At 39.0% G+C, this 19,887-nt stretch overlaps 1 protein-coding gene and 2 long non-coding RNA genes across 3 annotated transcripts in view; 1 reads left to right on the forward strand and 2 right to left on the reverse strand.

The window, feature by feature from the left end:
• Positions 1 to 3,614, reverse strand: part of SLC7A2 (solute carrier family 7 member 2) — a 50,898-nt gene extending 47,284 nt beyond the window's left edge. The window contains exon 1 of the mRNA XM_062639309.1: positions 3,460 to 3,614. The gene's annotated coding sequence lies outside the window, so the exon portion shown is untranslated. The remainder of the gene's footprint in view (positions 1 to 3,459) is intronic.
• LOC134175217 (uncharacterized) overlaps positions 1 to 19,887 on the reverse strand; it is a 123,847-nt gene that overhangs the window by 49,323 nt on the left and 54,637 nt on the right. The gene's annotated exons all lie outside the window — the stretch shown is intronic.
• LOC134175281 (uncharacterized) overlaps positions 1 to 19,887 on the forward strand; it is a 124,091-nt gene that overhangs the window by 48,436 nt on the left and 55,768 nt on the right. The window lies entirely within an intron of this gene.

Raw genomic sequence — 19,887 nt, forward strand, 5'->3', positions numbered from 1 at the left:
CAGTAAAAAAAAAAAACAACAAAATAACACAACACAACAGATGATGGTGTAAAAGGAAGCAAAGACAAAAATCAGAGAGGATAAGAGAAATTAAGTATCCCAAGGAAAACAAAAAGAAATAGTTTCCTAACCCAGTTCATTGTAGAGTACCACAAAGAGCTGTGCAAGCACAGAAGGACCATTACTGAAGCAGAAACAAGACACAACACTGGCCTGGAGCATCACACAGGAGCTGCTTATGCTGACACAGCTTCAGTCTGAAATGCATAAAATATACCTATGAGCTCATCCAGGCTGGGAATGCTACTTATTTCACAGAACATAGTGGATACATTTTAATTAGTTATGAGATAGTGTAAACATTCACTTTATAGAATCAGAAAGCAGACTTCATTGTGTGCAGATAAAAATGCAACATCAACAGTATTTTACTGCAAATTCTGCTCTTTTTGTATCTGGCTCATTGAACTAAGTGCAACCCATCTGCTACTACACAGGACAGATAAACAGTCAAATAAAGAAAAAAAAACAAACAACAAACCTCTTATTTAAGACATATCCAAAATTATTTGCTTAGATGACTAATGAAGTGGAGTATATAGGCAATCAAAACCATAGAAGGCTTTACTGAGTGCTGCAAAATTGCAGGAAGGTTTGTAAAAGTTTATACGGAGGACAATTAGGAATACAAAATGAGGTTATTAAGTCTGATGTTGAAATTAATTGCCTCAGAATAAGGCACATGCATGTAGTAAATTAAAATGGTCTAATAAAATATTTCTCATAGTTGGACATTGCATGGGAGACTGCAAACAATTCTGGACTGGATATCCAAAAGCAGTGTCCCACTAAGGAATAAATGTTGAAACAATTACAGCAGATTTCCTTCATTTAGGGAAAGTATCACAGGGCTGATTTTCCCCTCTCAGTTTCTTTACTCTTTACTATGCAAAAATCAGACAGTGAATACCTTGCTGCTGTACAACAGTCATTCAACCAGAACGCCTCATAGCAAACGGTAACTTGCTACCACATGGTTATTTTTCGGTATCAGGCTATACTACTGTGGTGAAAGGTACATTTTCATGGGACAAATGAGATTTTTCCAAATGATACGTGAACATCAATTTAATTTTTATTTTTTTTTTAACTCCTGGAAACTTGTAATTATTTTAAAAATCTGAACAAGCCTCAGCAGCAGTTTGTTGATGCAATTCCCAAGAAAAGATTACACAATTTCAGAGGTTGGACATTCAGAAAAGAGCAGGGAAAACTATGCAGAGGTGGAGAAATTAATGAAAAGCAAGACTGACAGAAAAGTCATATATGAAAATCATACTGTAATTGGTACAGCTACAATAAATCTAAGCTCTAAAATCCAAATGTATGATTTTGGGGAGTATGAGTGTGTTTGGGGATGGCAGTGAAAGATCACACGTTAGTCTTCATGATAATCTTGGTCTAAAGTATCCATGAACTCAGGCTCTGATGTGACTGACATGCACTTCAGCAAAATAAAATAATTGTTATTATTGTTGTTGCTAAACCAGCAAGCAATAGCCAACCATAAAACTGTATTGGTTTTAGTTAAAAAAAAAAAAAAAATATATATATATATATATATACACACACCCATATATATACACATACTTGAGTATACATATATATATACACTCAAGTATACATATATATATACACACACTTGAGAAAGAAGCAGAGAAAACATTAATTGTGAGTAACAACACTTTCTGTATGGGAAAACGTATTTAGAAACAACTCATTCCTGTAGAAGTATGCATTTAAATAATTCTGGTGTCCCTTGTGGGATTGTTCTAACCTATTTATTTTATTGTCAAGGAAATTTCTGCTAGCAAGTCAGCAAGAATAAAACCAAAGACCACCAAAGTATGTTCTTCTTCCTAATGTTATGAGAATCTGTAAACAAGTCAGCACTGAATGTTTTACTTACATTGCATGTTTAGTTTTCATACAAGCCAGAGAACAATGCAGACCTGATGTGGTTCATAACCCGAGCTCTGTAAAGCACAAGAACTGATAAAAGATGTGACTGAAAATCTGAAACTCCCAGGTTATCTGATTTTATCACATGCCTTAAACAAACCTGTTCAAACTCTCAACACTCACCATGTGAATCACCACTGCTTCCCTATGCGGCAATCTCATCTTCTGCCACCTGCTACAGAAAACAATCTACCTCAGAGAACCTTGTAATACTCTTTTTTTGTCACAAAAATGACATGTTTGCCACTGTTCAGCCTCTGTATGCCCCAAAAGTTCCTCCATACACAACAATCTCTCTCAAGTTTTCATTAATCTTATGCTGCACCAACCATGTATTTCTCCGAGCAGAAAAAGGAGAGCTTGGCAATATGGGGAGCTCTGCATATCATCTCAACTAAATACCATTAATGTGCTTAAATTCCACTTAGCTGTTTAGACCTCAAGAAGAGTTCAAGTAGATGTCCTAGATCTGGTTTCAGGCATTTCAATACTGAAATGCAACAAGGATGTAGACTTTACTTTCTTTCAGGTATTTTGATTTTTCATATAAAGGGACAAATAACAAGAATCCATTTGGCTTGGGACAAGGCGGAAGAAAAATACGAATACTGAGAGAAGGCAGTTATGGATCTTAATAAGAATACTTCAGCTCTGTAAGTCTATTTCCAACCATGACTTTAGCTCCAGTATGGCTGGGGTATGGGACTGTATGCATCATTTGTTTACGACAGCACAACTCTCTACCATCAAGTTATTTCACACAAAATCATGTAAACATGAAGTAGCAATCTGTACTACACTGAAAAAATAAGTTTGGAAATGGAAAACACAGCACTGTGAGAATACAACAAACAGTAACTCACCTCTGAGGCTTCCTTAGGAGTCAGAAGTACTTTATGAAGGAAGTTGAAAAGGTATTTTAATCTTTATTCATAGCAATAGGATTCATCTAATAGTATTCACAGTATTCATAGTGTTTGTAGTAATTCATAGTATTCATGTGGGCCAATTCAGAACAGCCCAAATAACCAAATAACCAAAATAACAGAAACAATAAGATATATTTAAAGGGATGGCAAGGCCACGTACATTGGTCACCTTGAAAGAGTGAAAATTGCAAGCAGGCTTATTGGATACAGTACTGAAGTCTCTGCATAGAAGGTATTTTAAAAAGTACCAATTTCAGCTTCTCTGGACTTCTCCATCTGAAAGTGAATATTACAATGGCAAATTTTATAGTATTTCTAACCAAGCACTGTGTACTTATTGGTAATTCATATAACTGAATTTTACACTGAATCTTTCTGATGATCTAGTTCTAGATAACTACATTTTTTCTCTTATTAGCTTTTCAACATAGAAGTTTACCTAGTGTATATTCATGTCTTCTTGAAAAATACTTGTTTTGAAAAACAAATCCATACATGTAAGAGGGACCTTCTACAAAGATGCCTGAAGGAAGCCTCCAGCTCAGCACTTCTTCACACAAAAGGAGAACTCATTACACTTGCAGAATGGCCCCTCCTTAAGTCTATGCAAAGGAAAAGGGTGGACACAGCTTCAAAGCAGTACATAGATGTGATGCACCCAGATTTTCTAAAAACATATTGCTGAGGAACAACAACAACAACAGCAGAACAAATTACCATGTACCTATGATATTGCATGTAAGAATTTTTGCTAGTCTACAATTCACACAGAACAAACTTGATGTTTCATGATACATACTTCTGCAGTACTATCCTTAAAAGTTCTCCCTTTCTTCAGATCCTTACAGCAGAACAATTAAATTCTGCAACTGACTGCACTCAAATACTTACTGTTAGCTTTAAACCTTAAACCAAGTTAGACTGCCATTACAAGGATCAAAAATACTGCCTACTCATCTAAACTACTGCGTAAAAAAACCACACTGCAGCACTATACCTTTGAAAAGAATCACACATTCATGCTAATTCTATATATCCACAAGCTTTTTCATCCAATTCACAGTGCCAAAAGTATTTCATGTCAAGTCACATCCCATTGTTTTGTCTCAACTGCATGATAGTCCAAAAACCTTCACGGGCAGAATAAAATCCATATTTCCATCAAATCACTCATAAATTCAGAGGAACTAATTTAAGCCCTCATGGGAGTAATCAGATATCTTCACGATATCCAAATGTTACATTTTCCTTAACTAATATGGAGATGTTTCTCAATCTAAGGAAACTGAAAAGAGGACAATAAATAATCCCTTCCAAATTCCATTTCAACTATTATTTATTCCACAACCACAATAGACATGGTACTGCACAAACAAAATAAAATAAACACACTCTCTTTCCCACCTTGTCAAAGAGCTGCAATCAAACTCCAGACAAAGAACTAACTAACCTCAGATGAAATGGGCATGGACCAGGGATTAGCTACATGAATTCACACAGCTATAGAACGGGTTATCTGCATTGCTCACTGTTTTCATAGTGAAGAAAATGAAGATTACATTCCATCAATCCAACTCCCTTCCCACAGAGTCACATAAAGAAGAATGTTCTTTAAAGCAAGAATAAATTTATCGCACACATTTTTCAAACAAAACAAAACAAACAAAACAAAACAAACAAACAAAAAAACAGCCCCACTTTATTCTGGAATCAGAAAGCACAGGTGATGTTGTATACTAAACAGAGAACACAGTAGTAAAGTCTGGCAAAATCACTTGGTACAGTCTGTCTTTTTCTTAAGTCCAATCTCAAATGATTCCCAGTTAAGTTCCTTGAAGAAGATGAAAATGTGCTTATTTGGATTTTGTCATTTGACACCTTTCTATGCTTGTCATCTTCCTACAGCAGATAAACTCACCAAACTTACAGTAACCAGTAAAGTTGGATGACTCTCATCAAGTACCATCTTTTCCTGGTAGTACTGACAAAGTTTTTGGAAATTAGGTAATTCGGTGAGAACAGCCATGCAAGACTTCTAAAAACCTTGTGTTACCATCACAAAAAGGCAAAACAGGCCTATCATTAGTTATACAGGGGACTACAGTCATCCTATGGCCTAATTTCTTACATAAACTAGTTTTAGATAATGTCATGCTGTTTCTAAAAGCCATAACCTAAACTAGGACAGCCAGCTGTTATCAGAGCTGTGGTGTCCTTCCCATTGCTATTCCATACCATTCAAAAGCTCACTGCTGTCTGGGCTACATTTTGAGAAGCCAGATCTGTCTTGGGGCTTCTATTAATATTACAGTATGTAAATGGAGGTACAGAATCATTTAGGCTGAAAAAGACCTTTACAATCATCAAATCCAACTGTAAATCTTAAAAAAGACTTTTACAGTTGAGACCAACTGTAAACCTAATACTGCCAAGTCTACCACTAAATCATATTCCTAAATGCCATCTTGACATACTTCAAATAAGGTAAGAACAAAATAGTCTCAAAAAAATCTGTGTGTATTAGAACTTTTTGAGTAAAAACCTGCATTTTAACCAAAGAGTATACTTGAGTTGCCTCTGTTTAAGTTTAATGCTTAGATCTTCATAACAGATAGCAGGGGGGTGTGTACATATATACACAGCGATCACACAGACATGGTAGTCTATGCAGTGTAGGACAGAATCTTCATGGCCACAGTAAAGAAAGCACAGCTGTGTCAGCTGTATGTGTGTGCTATTCCAGTAGCACCTCTCCCCTAGTTACACTCAATAAGCACAGACCCAACACCAGCCACTGAACTATAAACTTTTAGACTGTCATAACCTGCACACCCTCATTTCTACAGGGGTTCATGGTCAAGTGGGACTGATATAACTAAAGGATATCCATGTACAATGTTACTGTAGATCACATCTTCACGTTAAGAATTCTACAAAAATCATCTCAGAAGCAGAATGCTTTGTTCAAGGTAATGGGGCATTTCTTCTCCAGCTGTGTAGAATAAGATGTCTCAAGCTAACTGCTCATTTTATGGTCAAGCATTTGTAATGTGTTTTCCTGTCAGTATCCTACAAACATTCAGAAATCTCTCATTCCACACATACGCAATCCTACACAGGAACTCATGAAGACAATGACAACATTCAGTGTCTTTCTAAATGATCTTCCCTTTGAAGTATATCCACTCAGATAAACTGCACTTTTGAGATCAGGCATGGTAATATTGTGGATCTTGGATGACTGTCAGCAGTGACTAAACTTAGGAATCCCAGAAGCCGCTTTTACTAGTAACCTTTATAACTCTCGCTGGAGTTGTAGTGGCAGATCACTTATACAAATGCTTTTCCCAGCAGAAAGGAGGGCATGTTTGACATTTTCTGAAAGCTCAACTCTGCTTCCAACAGCTCTGTCACTTTACTTAGCAATACTAAAATGTTATGGTACTAAACCAGTGGAACAAGGATGATTTGAACCAAGGCTGGATGATGCACAGGATGTTGAAGAACTGACAAGACTAAGAATCAGAATTATATTGTGACACTGAGAGATCAAAGGCCATGCGATAGACAGCAAAGGTGTCATGGAAGTGAAAGCTTTCAGATATATGAAAACTTTCAGACATAGAAACATGACTCTAAGAATTCTTATGTACTTTTGACTCATTTCAGCAGCATATAAAATAATTTTTAATATCTTAGTATGTAAAAAGCTACTGTGAATATATGAAGTTCTGCTTTGAAGTCACAAATATACATACAAATAGCATTGCAAACTGTTTTCTACATCTTTGGCTATATGGCATTAATAGATCACTAACTGCCTGGGAGGTACCTGAGTGAAAAAAAATAAAAAGAAATGGCAGAAAATTGCTCATTCTAGTAACAAAAATGAACAATAAGTCAAAAACAGGACTTTGTAGACAGCCTACAATGCATGCTATATTTTACATTAATGCCCTACCTAATATTGCCTATGTAAAAGAAAAATTCCCTAATGGGTTCTACCCTGTAGTATTTCATCCTATGAGCTGGGGAGAATTCAGGTTAAAAACAGAACAGTAGGCAAACCAGGAAAGCACGCCATCTTTTGTTGCAGGGTTTTTTTTGTCTCATATGATACCTGTATCATGAAGGACAGATGCCAAAAAACCTATAGGACCAAGACAGATGAAGATGATCAAAAGGTATACAAGTAAAGCCCAGAGAACTTTATGTTCTCATAACCTCTATGACAAGTTAGGGAATGAGATTTAGCTTAAACTTTTTTGATCATTTCACTTTCATTTGCCTCTGTCCTGAACATAGAGTCAGCTGCAAAATGAACAAAAAACTGCCATGCACAAAAGGAGAAACCTTTCAATACATGTCATTTTGCAATGAATATGTCACAACTTTTCTTAGTCACTCTGTAGCATGTGGAAGCTGAAAGGTAGAAGCAATGTGCATTTTCAAGCAAGCTAAAGACCCCATTAACTTAAGTGGATGTATGTCTTTTTCACACTGGTGCAGAGTTCATCTCTAGCCCATTTCTGGTTCCTACACTTGTAAAATTAAGTTTTACATCTTTTCATCTAAGATATACGCATCTTTGCAATTATCTCCACCTAGAGAAATTCTATTGGATCCTTACATTCAACATACTTACCCGGAAGTTCTGTCTGGTTTTACTCACTGTAACAGCCACCTGCAACCACTGATTTACAAATAGAATCATAGAATCATTGAACAGTTAGGGTTGGAAAGGACCTTATCATCCTGTTTCAACCCCTCTCCCATGAGTAGGGACACCCTACACTAAACCATACCACCCAAGGCTTCATCCAGCCTGGCCTTGAACACTACCAGGGATGCAGCATTCACAACTTCCCTGGGCAACCCATTCCAGTGCCTTGCCACCCTTACAGTAAAGAACTTCTTCCTTATATCCAATCTAAACTTCCCCTGTTTGAGTTTTAACCCATTACCCCTTGTCCTATCACTACAGTCCCTAATGAAGAGTCCCTCCCCAGCATTCCTATAGCCCCACTTCAGATACCGGAAGGCTGCTATGAGGTCTCCATGCAGCCTTCTCTTCTCTAGGCTGAACAGCCCCAACTTTCTCAGCCTATCTTTATATGGGAGATGCTCCAGTCCCGTGATCATCCTCATGGCCTCCTCTGGACTTGTTCCAACAGTTCCATGTCCTTTTTTTATTGAGGACACCAGAACTGCACACGATACTCCAAGTGAGGTCTCACAAGAGTAGAGCCTCCTTCAAAACACTTTCCAAACACTTCAAAACAAGTTGCCAAAACACTTATAAAGTGAAAAAGTTCTTAAAAAGTTTTAAATTATTATTCTTTTTTTATCTTACCTTCTTGTACTCACTGCCACTTACTATGCCAATATATTCATATAGAAAAAAAAAGCAACATAAAAGCAGCTAATAAATGGCATCAGTAGCATACTACATTGACTCGAAATCCATTGTCAGCCTTAAAGCACCTTTTTAACTAGAACCTTAAGCTTAAAAAAAAAAGAAAAATTTAGGATTATATACAGACAGGTTGAAAACATGTTAAATACATTTATTTATTAAGAAAGCTGAAACTGACTTTGATTTAATCCACAAATGTGTACAAAGATAGAAGAAACTACATATTCATGCATCTTATCAGGCACATTTTTACTGAGGTCAAGAACCTTGGTCAGACCATTTATGCATGCTCACACTAACCAACAAACTGAGATTTGCAATCAAAACTTCATTGCATTAAAACTTTATGAAGTGCCAACCTTCATCCAAGTCTGAAGAATCCGAAGTTGTATTTTAGTAACATGACTTAGACAGAGATTACTCCATTCATGGATAATCTTCATTGTAACATATGGCAAAAGACTAAAAAATTTATGTAATTCACACAGGAAGTCACTGCATCTTTCAAAAGATACCAGTACAGCTACTTATGTTTCTGAGGGCTTTACTCCTGTTCCAATTTGTCTCAGAGCCCAGTGGGGCTTAGAAAACTTGTGTGGACAGAGCCAGTGTCAAATGGAATCAACTGCAACAGTGGACAAGTGCTTAGAGGAGTAGGGCAGGCACCATGTCGTTTTCTGTCTGACTATATAGTACATTATAGATGTAAATGAAACAAATTCAGTTTTTGTATAGGTCTTATGCCCATTTTTACCATCAATCTTAGTGTTTTAATGCCATTAGGTAACACAAACCAGAACTCAAAACGTTTTCCACACTGTGTAATCCAAATTCTAATCCAATATCCACTGTGTACTGAATCTGCACAGTGTTGACAAACTTTTCATAGAATTTGTTCTGTCTTCCTAGCATAAATAAACTACCATCAGCTTGTTCCAATACATACAAGCTCCATATGATCCCTTGTTTCACATTCCCCAGGTCTGAAACATCTGAATGCCTCTCAATGTATTTGTTTCGGTTTTAATTAGGAAGAACACAAAGAAAACTGTGTTTGAAAGCTTTTAAAATAAATACACATTAGGTATTAATATACTTGAAGCAGAGGGTAGGCTTGAGGAAGCCCCTTTCAAAGCTTCGGCCAAACTTTAGGAAACTTCTGTTGCTTTCGGAGGTAAGCTGCTTTTGCTGGAATGATGTGTTAAGCACCAGGATAACAACCAGCGGAACCAAGTGGTGTGATACCCACACTCCCCCAAAACTAGTTTAGTTCAGCTGAATTAATGGAGTTCATTCAGAAGCAAAACTTGCAACAGTTCCACAACACTCATCATCCAAATGGTATCATAAATTTCAAGTGATAACCAAAATTTTAAAAGGAAAAAATTTGTTCTGTTGCTTCAGACAGGTTAAATTTCAAACATTATTTTATTGGATTAGCTTTCTCCAGCTGCCAGTAGCACTATACATGGGATGACATATACTTCAAACACATTTCTATATTTAAACATGCGAAGCTGGCAGAAAGTTACGTTTTCTAAACTGCGATTGTTCAGCTTTGATTCAGTAAAATCCTGCAGGGGTAGCACCTGCAGGTAAAGGCAGTGCTTGAGAGAGTTTGCCGGAAGTCCAGGGAAGGCAGCTTCACCTATCCACCCCTCCAAACCTTTACAGTACCAGCAGATGCTACCCCCAGGACTAGCGGACCTGCAGCCTTCAGGGACGCCCGGCACGCACCGTGCCGCTGCCCGCGGGCGCCAGAGCCCCCCACACCCTCCCCGGTGGCACAGAGCGCTGGCGGGCACGGCGACCAGGGTCAGCAGGGAACCGCCAGGGCCCTTTCCCCGACGGCATGCTAAAAGGCCGCCTGCCTCCCTACCTGGCACTAAGATTAGCTCCGCGGAGCCCCCCTCAGAGACGGGGGGCAGAGCCCCTCCAGCCGTACCCTGGGAGCCAAGCGAGAGGCACCCGCAGCGGCGCTTCCTCCAGCCCCTCAAGCCCACCCGTTCCCAAGGAAGGGAAGGGAAAGGCGGGAGAAGGGCACCACTTACGGGAACCGCTCCCGGCTGTGGATCGGGCCGTGCTGAGGTGCAGAGGCACTGGCGAAAACTGGATCTCTCCTCCCCTCAGAAAGCCCCCATGGCCGGCCGTCGTACACGTGCGGAGCCGGCAAATCCCGCCCTCCCCTCCCCTCCAGTCCCCTCCCCTCAGGAGCCAGGCCACCCCCTCAGCGGGGCGGCGCGGTGCTGCGGCGAGGAGGCCTCAGCGTCTTGCCCGAAGGGTTGCGCCTCGCTTCCCGCCATGTCTCTCGGGGAACGGAGGCCGACCCGCGGCTGAGCCTCTGCCCGCTTCAGAGTCCCTGCACTTCCCAGCGGCCGAGGAGCCGCCGTTACAGTCCCCCAGCGGCTGTCTCCCGTTTCACATTACCAACAGTCACCGGGGTTTTCTAACCTCAAATTTCCACACGGGTTTAAATGGGTGAGCACCCGGCTGGGTGTCCCCCTGACACTATGTTAGAAGGCTGCTCAGAGTCGGTCGCCCTTTCCCGCTTGCTGGATGTATTTTCCAGGACAGCTTTCAGGAACATGTGGTGGGGTGGTGCATCGTGGACCGCTCCGTGTGGGATTTTGGGGCGAAGCGCCAAGAAGTGGTGGGAAGGACGGGGAAAGAGCCACAGTGTCTGTCACCTGGCATGCTGATACTGCTTCGGGAGTTTTGGGGATACATCATAGGCAAAATATGGCTGAGAGCAGCAAAGTACCGCAGGATGGCATACAGCACCAGTCTGTCACACGTACGATGCTTCTTTTCTTTCGGTGTCGTCCATCAGCTTAATAACCTGTCTCTTCCCGCAAGCCTTGCCACATTTGTTTGAGATGTCTGAGACTCGGCAGCTCTCTGTCCGTAGGTTGGAGAGGTTTTGTGCCTCACTCACCTTCAGCCTAAATAATTCAAATCATTCCCCTGGGCCAGATATCTTTAAAAAAACTAATTTTAAGACTAAGAATAGTCTTAAGCTAAGAATAGCCAACGCTAAGAATAAGTAACATTAAGAATAGCTGGAATAAATCTTACAATCATCATCTTTTTATAGATATTCTATTTACATAAGTCCTCAACACTGTAATCCTAACAATTGTTGGGAATACCTTTTAAAAATTTGGCTGTGGATCTGCTCATCTCTTTTCTGTGATATTCTGTCACTGTATATGGTGTGTATGTGCACATATACATGCATATGTACATTATATATACATGTACATACATGCATGTATCCCTAACTGTAGGCTTTAAGAAAACAGAGGTTGTTTCATGAACATCAGAACTAAAGATGCAGCTGACTTCTGAAAAAAAGTCTTTGATGTCTGAGTTTTTATGTGACATCTTTAAACTTTTTACAACTGTTTTTTTATCATGATAACTGAACCTCGTGTTGTCAGTGGATCACATATAACAAAGGTTTCACTGCTGGGGTAAACTCTTGTGTAAATTTCTTGGCTCTAAGTGTCATTTGCTCTTCTGGAAAGGAGCTGACTGTCTTAAATATAGTTCTTTCCACAACAAATATCAATATTCCTTTCAGTTAAAAAAATAATAGTGTAGGTTCCAGTTATTTCCCCAAAGGACTTTTCTTTTGCAAAGATTTCTTCTGAAGCTGCTGTGTATATGTGCATGTCTTCCTCTGTCAATACTGTCTGTAAAGTCAGAAATTAAATATTTACATCCAGTATTAATGGGGTTTTGAAAATGCTGCTACCTTAACAAGAGGCCAGATATTATCTCAGGCCTAATTATACTGTGTTGCTCTGCTAACAAGTGAGATGTCTTTCCCTGCTCCCTCAGTCACTGTGGTGGCTTTGAAATGCTGACAGGCCCATAGATGCTTTTGTAAAAAGCAGCAGAGTGTCACAAAGCCCAGCGACATTGTTTCTGGGAGGTCTGGTAGTCCTGCCCAGTCGCAGCTTTCCTTTTCTTCTGCACGAAGTCCTTTCCCACTGACTGTGCAGCCAAGGCAAGTGTCTGCTTTGGAACAGTTCCTGTCCTGGGGGGTTCAAACTCATCAGCTGTCAGTTATTGTTAGCCACTTGTAAATGCATCAATTCTGATTCAAATGTTTAGTGTGTACTAATGTATCACGTAATTAAAGCAAATAGCAGCTATTCCTGTCTGCTGGTTTTGCAGCCTCACAGGGAATGCATGTATCCTACAGTCAAACATGAAACTGCAGCTCACAAACATACTCACAGTCCTGCTTTAAGCCACCTAGATCAGAAAGAGTCATGGAGTTCCATGCTGACAACAAACACACCCAAGAATATTTTATTTATTTACCAAAGGTTCCTGGGCATATTTGGGATCAGCAGTCAGCTCCATATCTCCATAACTACAAGTAAACGGACAAGAATTAGTCCAGGTGAATGAAATCCCTGCCACCATCACTACGCTGTTAAGATACTGGCATATGCAAAAACTCAAAAGTACCTTTCTTGTCCTTGTTGAGACTAGGACATTGTATAGCTTCTTTCAAAAGCAGATCATACTGCAGTGTTAACCTGGCTAGGTTTTGCCTTTCTCCTTCTGCAGGGAAACTCTTACAGAACTGCAAATCTGAAAGAAGCTAAGCATCTGTAACTCTGATTCAGCTCTCATACTGTGAGTCTCTTACTTCATACCAGCCAAACCACTGGCAATCAGCAAGTTATTTGTTCTTGAACTTGCCATGCGTGCAGGAGAACAGTTTTAATTGAATATTGTAACCCGTATCAATACATCATGTGTGCAATGAATAAAATCTTATGAATAATACTGGATAGTACTTTTAGAGTAGCTAGATTTGTAAATATGAAGCTGTACTAAGTCCTCTATGTGATTATACCTCATTACATGTCAGAAATCAGTTGCTAAAATAATTAAGTGCCACAGAATAAGTTACTCTCACCAAATCTGTGATACAAAACTAGTTTTGTGGAATTTCCAGTTACCTTGCTTATTATTGCTGTACTCTATGTGCTGTTAGTGCACAAATACCAAGTGACCATTTTTTACCCCGTTCTTTAGCTGATAATAGCAATAAGATTTTTATCACATGTACAAAACTAAGATAAAAAATGGTGGCTTGTCCTGTTTTTTTTTTTTCTCCCACTCTTTAATCTTCTACTTGAGTGATATGATAGGGAATGTAAGACTGGGTTCTCATTCTGTAAATCTTTTCCCCTGTTAACATATTCCTTTCACCTTTCTGTTTTTCACTACATTATTTTTTTAGTTGTTTTTGTTCTGAGTATTGATTGTCCTTTGGGATGTATTGACAGAAGGAAATCTTAAAGAGATAAGTATTAATATATTTAGTGAACACTTGTAGTAAACAAACTCTTGAAATTTGAACATGCAATTTTCTATTTAAACCCTTAAAGTAGCTTTATTTTCCCAGTTTTCAGTCTTAGTGGGTCAGTCCACTATTAAATGGTTTGACCAGATCAAATAACTAGATACAAGTATGAAAAATTAATAACCAGTGAGTGAGAATGAATAAGGTAGTCACCTATGTTATGGTGGTACAGGAAATGAACCTGAAGAAGAAATCCATCATACAGTGGGGGCAATATGTATAGAGATAACCACCTCTTCTGAATTTCAGACTGCTGTGTAGATTTTTGTGAGATTTTGAGAGTTGGGTCATGTTAACACGCATCAGTGCTACCAATTTCTACAATCACATCATAGAATCATAGAATGGTTTGGGTTGGAAGGGAATTTAAGGATCATCTAGTTCCAGCCCCTTTGCCATGGCCAGGGACACTTTCCAATACATTGTTCAAAAGTTGCTCAAAACTGTGTCCAAACTGGGCTTGAACACTTCCAGGGTCGGGGCATCCACAACTTCCCTGGGCAAACTGTTCCTTACCTCCTAACCACCCTCATGGTGAAGAATTTTTTTCTAATATCTAATCTAAGTCTGCCCTCTTTCAGTTCCTAAGTCCTAACCGTAAGTCTTAAAATGATTTCTTCAACACCTTAAGTCTGAAGTTTGGGAGAAAATTTCTTGCGTTGTAAAGAAAAACCTGGAAAACATATCTTGATCCAAGTGAGGCTCAGAAAACAAGGCTCTGAAGATAATTAACATAAAATTTAACATTGCAAAACCTGATGACTTTTAAAAAACTATCCCAGTTTTTGGAGTCTGACATGCTAACTGGATCTAAAAGATCCAGTTTACAGTCCTGATTGTAACTAATGTGTATAGCAAAATACAGGATATTAGCCCAGACTTATCAGTCTTATTCATGCATTATACAGAAAGGCTCAAAAAAGCAGGGAAGCAGGGTCGCAAAAAAGAAAAAGAGAGGGAAAGAATACATTTCTCTAATCAACCCAATATTCCTAACAAAGATATCACACCTTATAAAATAAAGTTTGCTTACACATACTTAGCTATGTATGGGGTAGTACATTAATTCTGGTAGCAATATATTCAGGGAAGTTTTATCCTAAGAAAGGTACTTAGTCGTGCCTTCAGTGTCCCTATGAGCTGTGCTGGCTGATGATTTGGTGGGAGGGAGGTGGGCTCTAGCCTCCTCCCCTTCCTCCACCTAGTTCATGGCAATGTTACTCACAGTCAGTGATTCTGTGAGGAACACAAATGACATAAAAATGAAGGTGTTCTCTTTTGCACACAGGTTAATACCCATGAGGTCATGACAGAATCACTTGGCAGAACAGAAGCTTCACGTTTCGGCTGCCTGGAATACATTTAGCCACTAGATAAATAAGGGCTTTTATTATGCAGGACAGATTGTCCTTTAAACTTTTCAAATACAAACACAGAGGGGGAAAAAGTTTGCAAAGAAAAAAAAAATCCAAGAAGTATTTTTAATCTGTGTTCATAAATAAAAACCACTGTATTTTTATTAGACTGAACAACAACAAAAGGATATTTAAATGCATCAGAAAACTACAGAAAGGTAGTGTATCTCTGTAAATAATTCATTACGCACTTGCAGACAAAAAAGTTATGAAGATTTAAAACTGTATTTATGTGTACACTGGATGGCAATTTTTAATCTTTCCAACAGTTTGGGGGTTTATTTTCTTTAGAGATCTTTGCTCTGTAGAGTCAGAAATGAATTATTGCTTTTCCATAACAACAGGAAAAAAGTTCTGGCAGGACTTGATCTTCAGCTGCATAAAGCAGGCCTCCCATTTGAGACTTCAAGGGGTTGTACAAAGGGGAGTGTAAGGGGGAGTGGCAGGAAAGCTGCTGTTTTCCAGTTAACAATGTTGAGGTAACCAACAACTACCTCTAGCATCTTAAGGCAAGTCTCAGCTGTTGAGCAACTGAGTCCATGTGGATAAAACTTCCAAAAGTAGAAGGCACACATCCCAAGAAACTTGCCCAGCCTCATCCGCAAAGAAAACATACTTTTTGTTACAGTTACAAGCAAGTTGCTTACATATTAACCACTGCTTTACAGTGTCCTGTACACAGATGCTGTTCACAGGCTCAATATATTCTCTTCTGGGGTGAGAATTTGCCTAAATACTTAAGGTTTGATTAGCTATAATGAATCAGATGAGTTGCCACAGCAAGATACATTAGGTGACTTGCTGAAGCCAAACCAAACAAGAGTTTTGGCATGTTTAAAGAATGAAATGTGCCTTATGGGATTATGAGGGTTGGATTCTTTTCATCTCTTCTACTTTTCCACACAAGCTGGGCATCAAATGGACACCTTAATCTGAAAGAAGTGGAGGAAGTAATCACTCAAATTAGGATGGGGTTGTGATTTTGGTTTTTGAGTCTAAGACATGAAATAGGTGCAAGATTTGCAGTCTGATCTGTATAGAGGGGCTCAGTGAGTTCAGAAGTTGTATGCATTATTTATGCATATATGCATTATATGCATTACTTAATGGAGTTCTGGACAAAAGCAGCATTAGCCTGCCCATGGAGGTTTGTCTGGTATGAGGAGCAGCAAAAAGAGAACAGTAACATACAGCAGTATAAGTGAATTGCTAAGGCTGTCTTACTGAGCTTCTAGAATTCCACTTGAGAACAAACCTCTAAGTAAACAAGTCTTTTAACAAACAAGTCTTTGATTCTGGATTCTGGTAACTATTCATGTAAACCTTTGGGTCACCGCTGTTAGATTTTTCCTGACATGCAAACTTAGATCTTTTAACGTTTGGTCAGGCTTTTCTGCAGTACATGCCAATTGCGTAGCGTAAACACATTGTGAGAAACCTGAGTTGCACCACAACTTTCAGTCAGGTAGTTTTTAATGTCAAAGGCAATTCTACATCAATGGCATTGGTCTTAATTAACTAATAGTCATACTTTGATTTTCACCATACATATTAGGTTTTGTTCTGCAGTTTTCCACTGTACCCTAGAGCTCCTACCTACCATAACCTCCAGTTTTCCTAAATCCTGCGATTCAGCATGTTTCCGTCACTCAGAGAACTAACCGGAAGTTTTACAAAATCACTTTTCAGAGTAAAGCGATACTTTTAATCAGCTTTCCCAGGAAGGTTCCACTGACCTTTGGGTTGCTGTATTCCTCAACGCAGCTATTCTTCCCCTTCTCTGTGACCATAGATGTGAGAGAAGAACTTCCCACAGGAAAAGGGTGGGAGAGAGCAGCCAGATGTGGAAGACTTAAACAGCCCTTTTGCCCTTGGAAAAGAAGGAGTATAAATATATACTGACACATTTTTAAGATTAGCTCTGCCTAGTGTGGTGGGAAGAAAGTTGTCTGAATCATTCAGTCCCAGTTATACCACTAGGGAAACCATAATGTCAGCACACTCTGCTTCATCTCGCATGACAACAGCATTCATAAATTACTTTAATATTCCCCATGGAAAATAATGTTTACAACTGCGGCTTGTGATTGCCTGCAAAGATGCTATAGATTCTATGACTAGGTACACTGTGTATGTCTTTGCTCATCTGTGTTTGCATGTGTATACCTTATATATAAGTATACATTATACATATATGTACTCTGAAGCTGACGAAAAGAACAACATGTTTGAAGCTATTTTTTTATGAGACAAAACTAAATTTTTAAGTGATAAGAATGCAATGTATTTTGGATATTACACATAATTTGTCTTCATAATTTATAACATTTGATCTTTCAAAGTTGTTTCTTTAAAGAAAAATATCACCTAGATAACTTCCTACAATTGCCACTGGAGTTTGTTTTTGACATTTTTGTTCACTTCCTCTTCTGAACGATGAATGGCAGGCACCAACAAAATGGTTGAATCGTTCCACTCCTTTGGTTACTCTTCATCAATAAGAGATGACATGATCTTTGAAAATGTGCAAAGAGAAGTCTAGTCAAAGACCTGCCTGCTGTCACAGGAAGATGACCCTCACCAAATGCTGTTTTGTGATGTATATATACTGTACTGTGATCTGCAGTATAGAAACTCCCAAAAGAAAGTTTTTATCTTGGCAAATTGAAAGCTGATGGGAAGTATGATTACAGCATATATTTCAAAGGGTAAGTTTCAGGGAGAGGAACTGTTTAGATTGGCAGAAGTTGTTGGCATAAGAAGCCCATTAATACATTTTTGCTGGGACTTATGAGTCAGTACCTAATTCTTTGTAGGAGTGGTATAGAGGGGGGAAAGAAAGTAACCAGTCTTAAATGAAGCTAGTTGAATTCATGAAGATCAAATAACGGAGTAGTTCACAGTAAATGAGTACTAACATGATGATCCAGAAGGTCCCTTTCAATCCTTTGCTTTCTGAAAGGGTGAATATATTTTTAATTACTCAAGTGGTTTGGAGAGCACTGACCATGTTTATAACAGTGCCTAGGAAACATTGGGCCTGAACACAAGGATTTAGAAACAATTCATATTTTTATTTTTATGTATGCTTTTCATAAGAATGAGCACATATGGGTTGTATTTATTTCCCAATAGAAAAAGTGCAAGAAAAAGGGATTGTGTTAGCACTACCCAAAGAAGCAAGACATCCAACACAGAACAGAACTAAACTAGTTATGACAGCACTATAACCATTTGGATTCGCAGCTCAGCTCTGAATGCTATATAAGACATAGAACTTAGCACCCTTGCAATGAACGTTGGACACTGGCTACACTGGTCTAAAAGCAATTCTTTGCAGTGTAATTTGATTCATCACTGCTCACTGTCAGAACTAAGATAGAACATGACTTATTAATCCTGGTATGAAGACCTTCCAGTAGCAAGCTTTGCGGTATCCTGATTGCTTAAAAAATAGTAAATTTCTAGGGCTATATATATTAAATGAGCTTGTCCAACAAAAAGTAGATACCTTGCCAAGAAAAGAAAACACCAAAACCCAAAGCATCTAAGAGAGAGAAAGTTATCTTGAATCCCAGTATTTTCTTGCATGATTCTGCAAAATGTTGCTGAACTTTCCCTCTCGCAAAATGCAACAGAAAGATTAAGACTTCAAATAATTCAATTAAATATAAACATTTTCTAAGATTATAGAGATTGCAATACAGAAGCTATGCTTGTACACTTGGAGATTTAGAGAAATTTTTCTCTGAAATTCATTAACAATGTGAAATGAACGCTACAGACAGACATTTCTGAAGTTCAACACAGGTGAAACAACAAAGCAGGCATCCGTTCCCTGAACACCAGTCCACAAAAATACTTCTACCTTGTCAATTCAGCAATTTGCTTTGCTCTTTCTTCCTTGCTTTCCCCCTGCCCATCAGATGCAGTCAGAAGCAGTGGAGCTAGCTCCACCTCAGACTTACTGTGGGATTGATGGGAGGAAATTTCTGTAGCAGAGCACTCCTTGAGAGTGGAGAAACATGTATTGCCAAGTGCTAGTCTCTTCTCTTCCCCTCTGAAACAATCCCACCATTTTCCCAGAGCATTCTGTTCTCAGGAAACCATGGAGATGCCTTCATTCCTCATGAGAACCACCAAACAGTATGCTAAAAACTTAAGTTCTGTATATCAGAAAGCAACCAGTTCAGGATTTGGTCCTTATCTTCATTGTGCTGATCATTCTCAGCGAGAAAGAAGATGTCTTTTAGGCACAGAAGTTTGACCTGAGGACTAGAAAAAAAACCTCACATAGTTGCTCAGTTATGTTAAGAAAGGGCTGAAGATTTTGTTGACAGCAGAATAGCTTTGTACTTTCTGGGTATGTCAGACTCACCAATGGGTTATGATTCAGTTTGAACAATACAAAGGCAGGTCAGCAACCACGGCGGGTTTCCTAGGGCAGCTTGTCAAACACGATCACAGCACAAGAAGCTGCGATACCATATCTGCAGTAAGGAAGACACTACATCAGAGGGTTTATCACCTGATCTTTATGCAAGGATACAGCCTGAGAACTCTGGCCCGTCTGGGATGTCTTCAACTTTGAGAGGCTATCACAGCAGCTGAATCATTAACCTCCTCCTCAGCCACCATCCCTGCACCATCAGGAAGAACAGAAAGGGGAAGAGACAGGCACCTGCTCGGCATGAATACCTCAAGCAGCTTCCGGGA

The sequence above is a fragment of the Pezoporus occidentalis genome, unplaced genomic scaffold, assembly GCF_034315485.1.
Source record: "Pezoporus occidentalis ecotype Australia unplaced genomic scaffold, CSIRO_AGI_Poc_V1 ctg1, whole genome shotgun sequence".
NCBI lineage: Eukaryota > Metazoa > Chordata > Aves > Psittaciformes > Psittacidae > Pezoporus > Pezoporus occidentalis.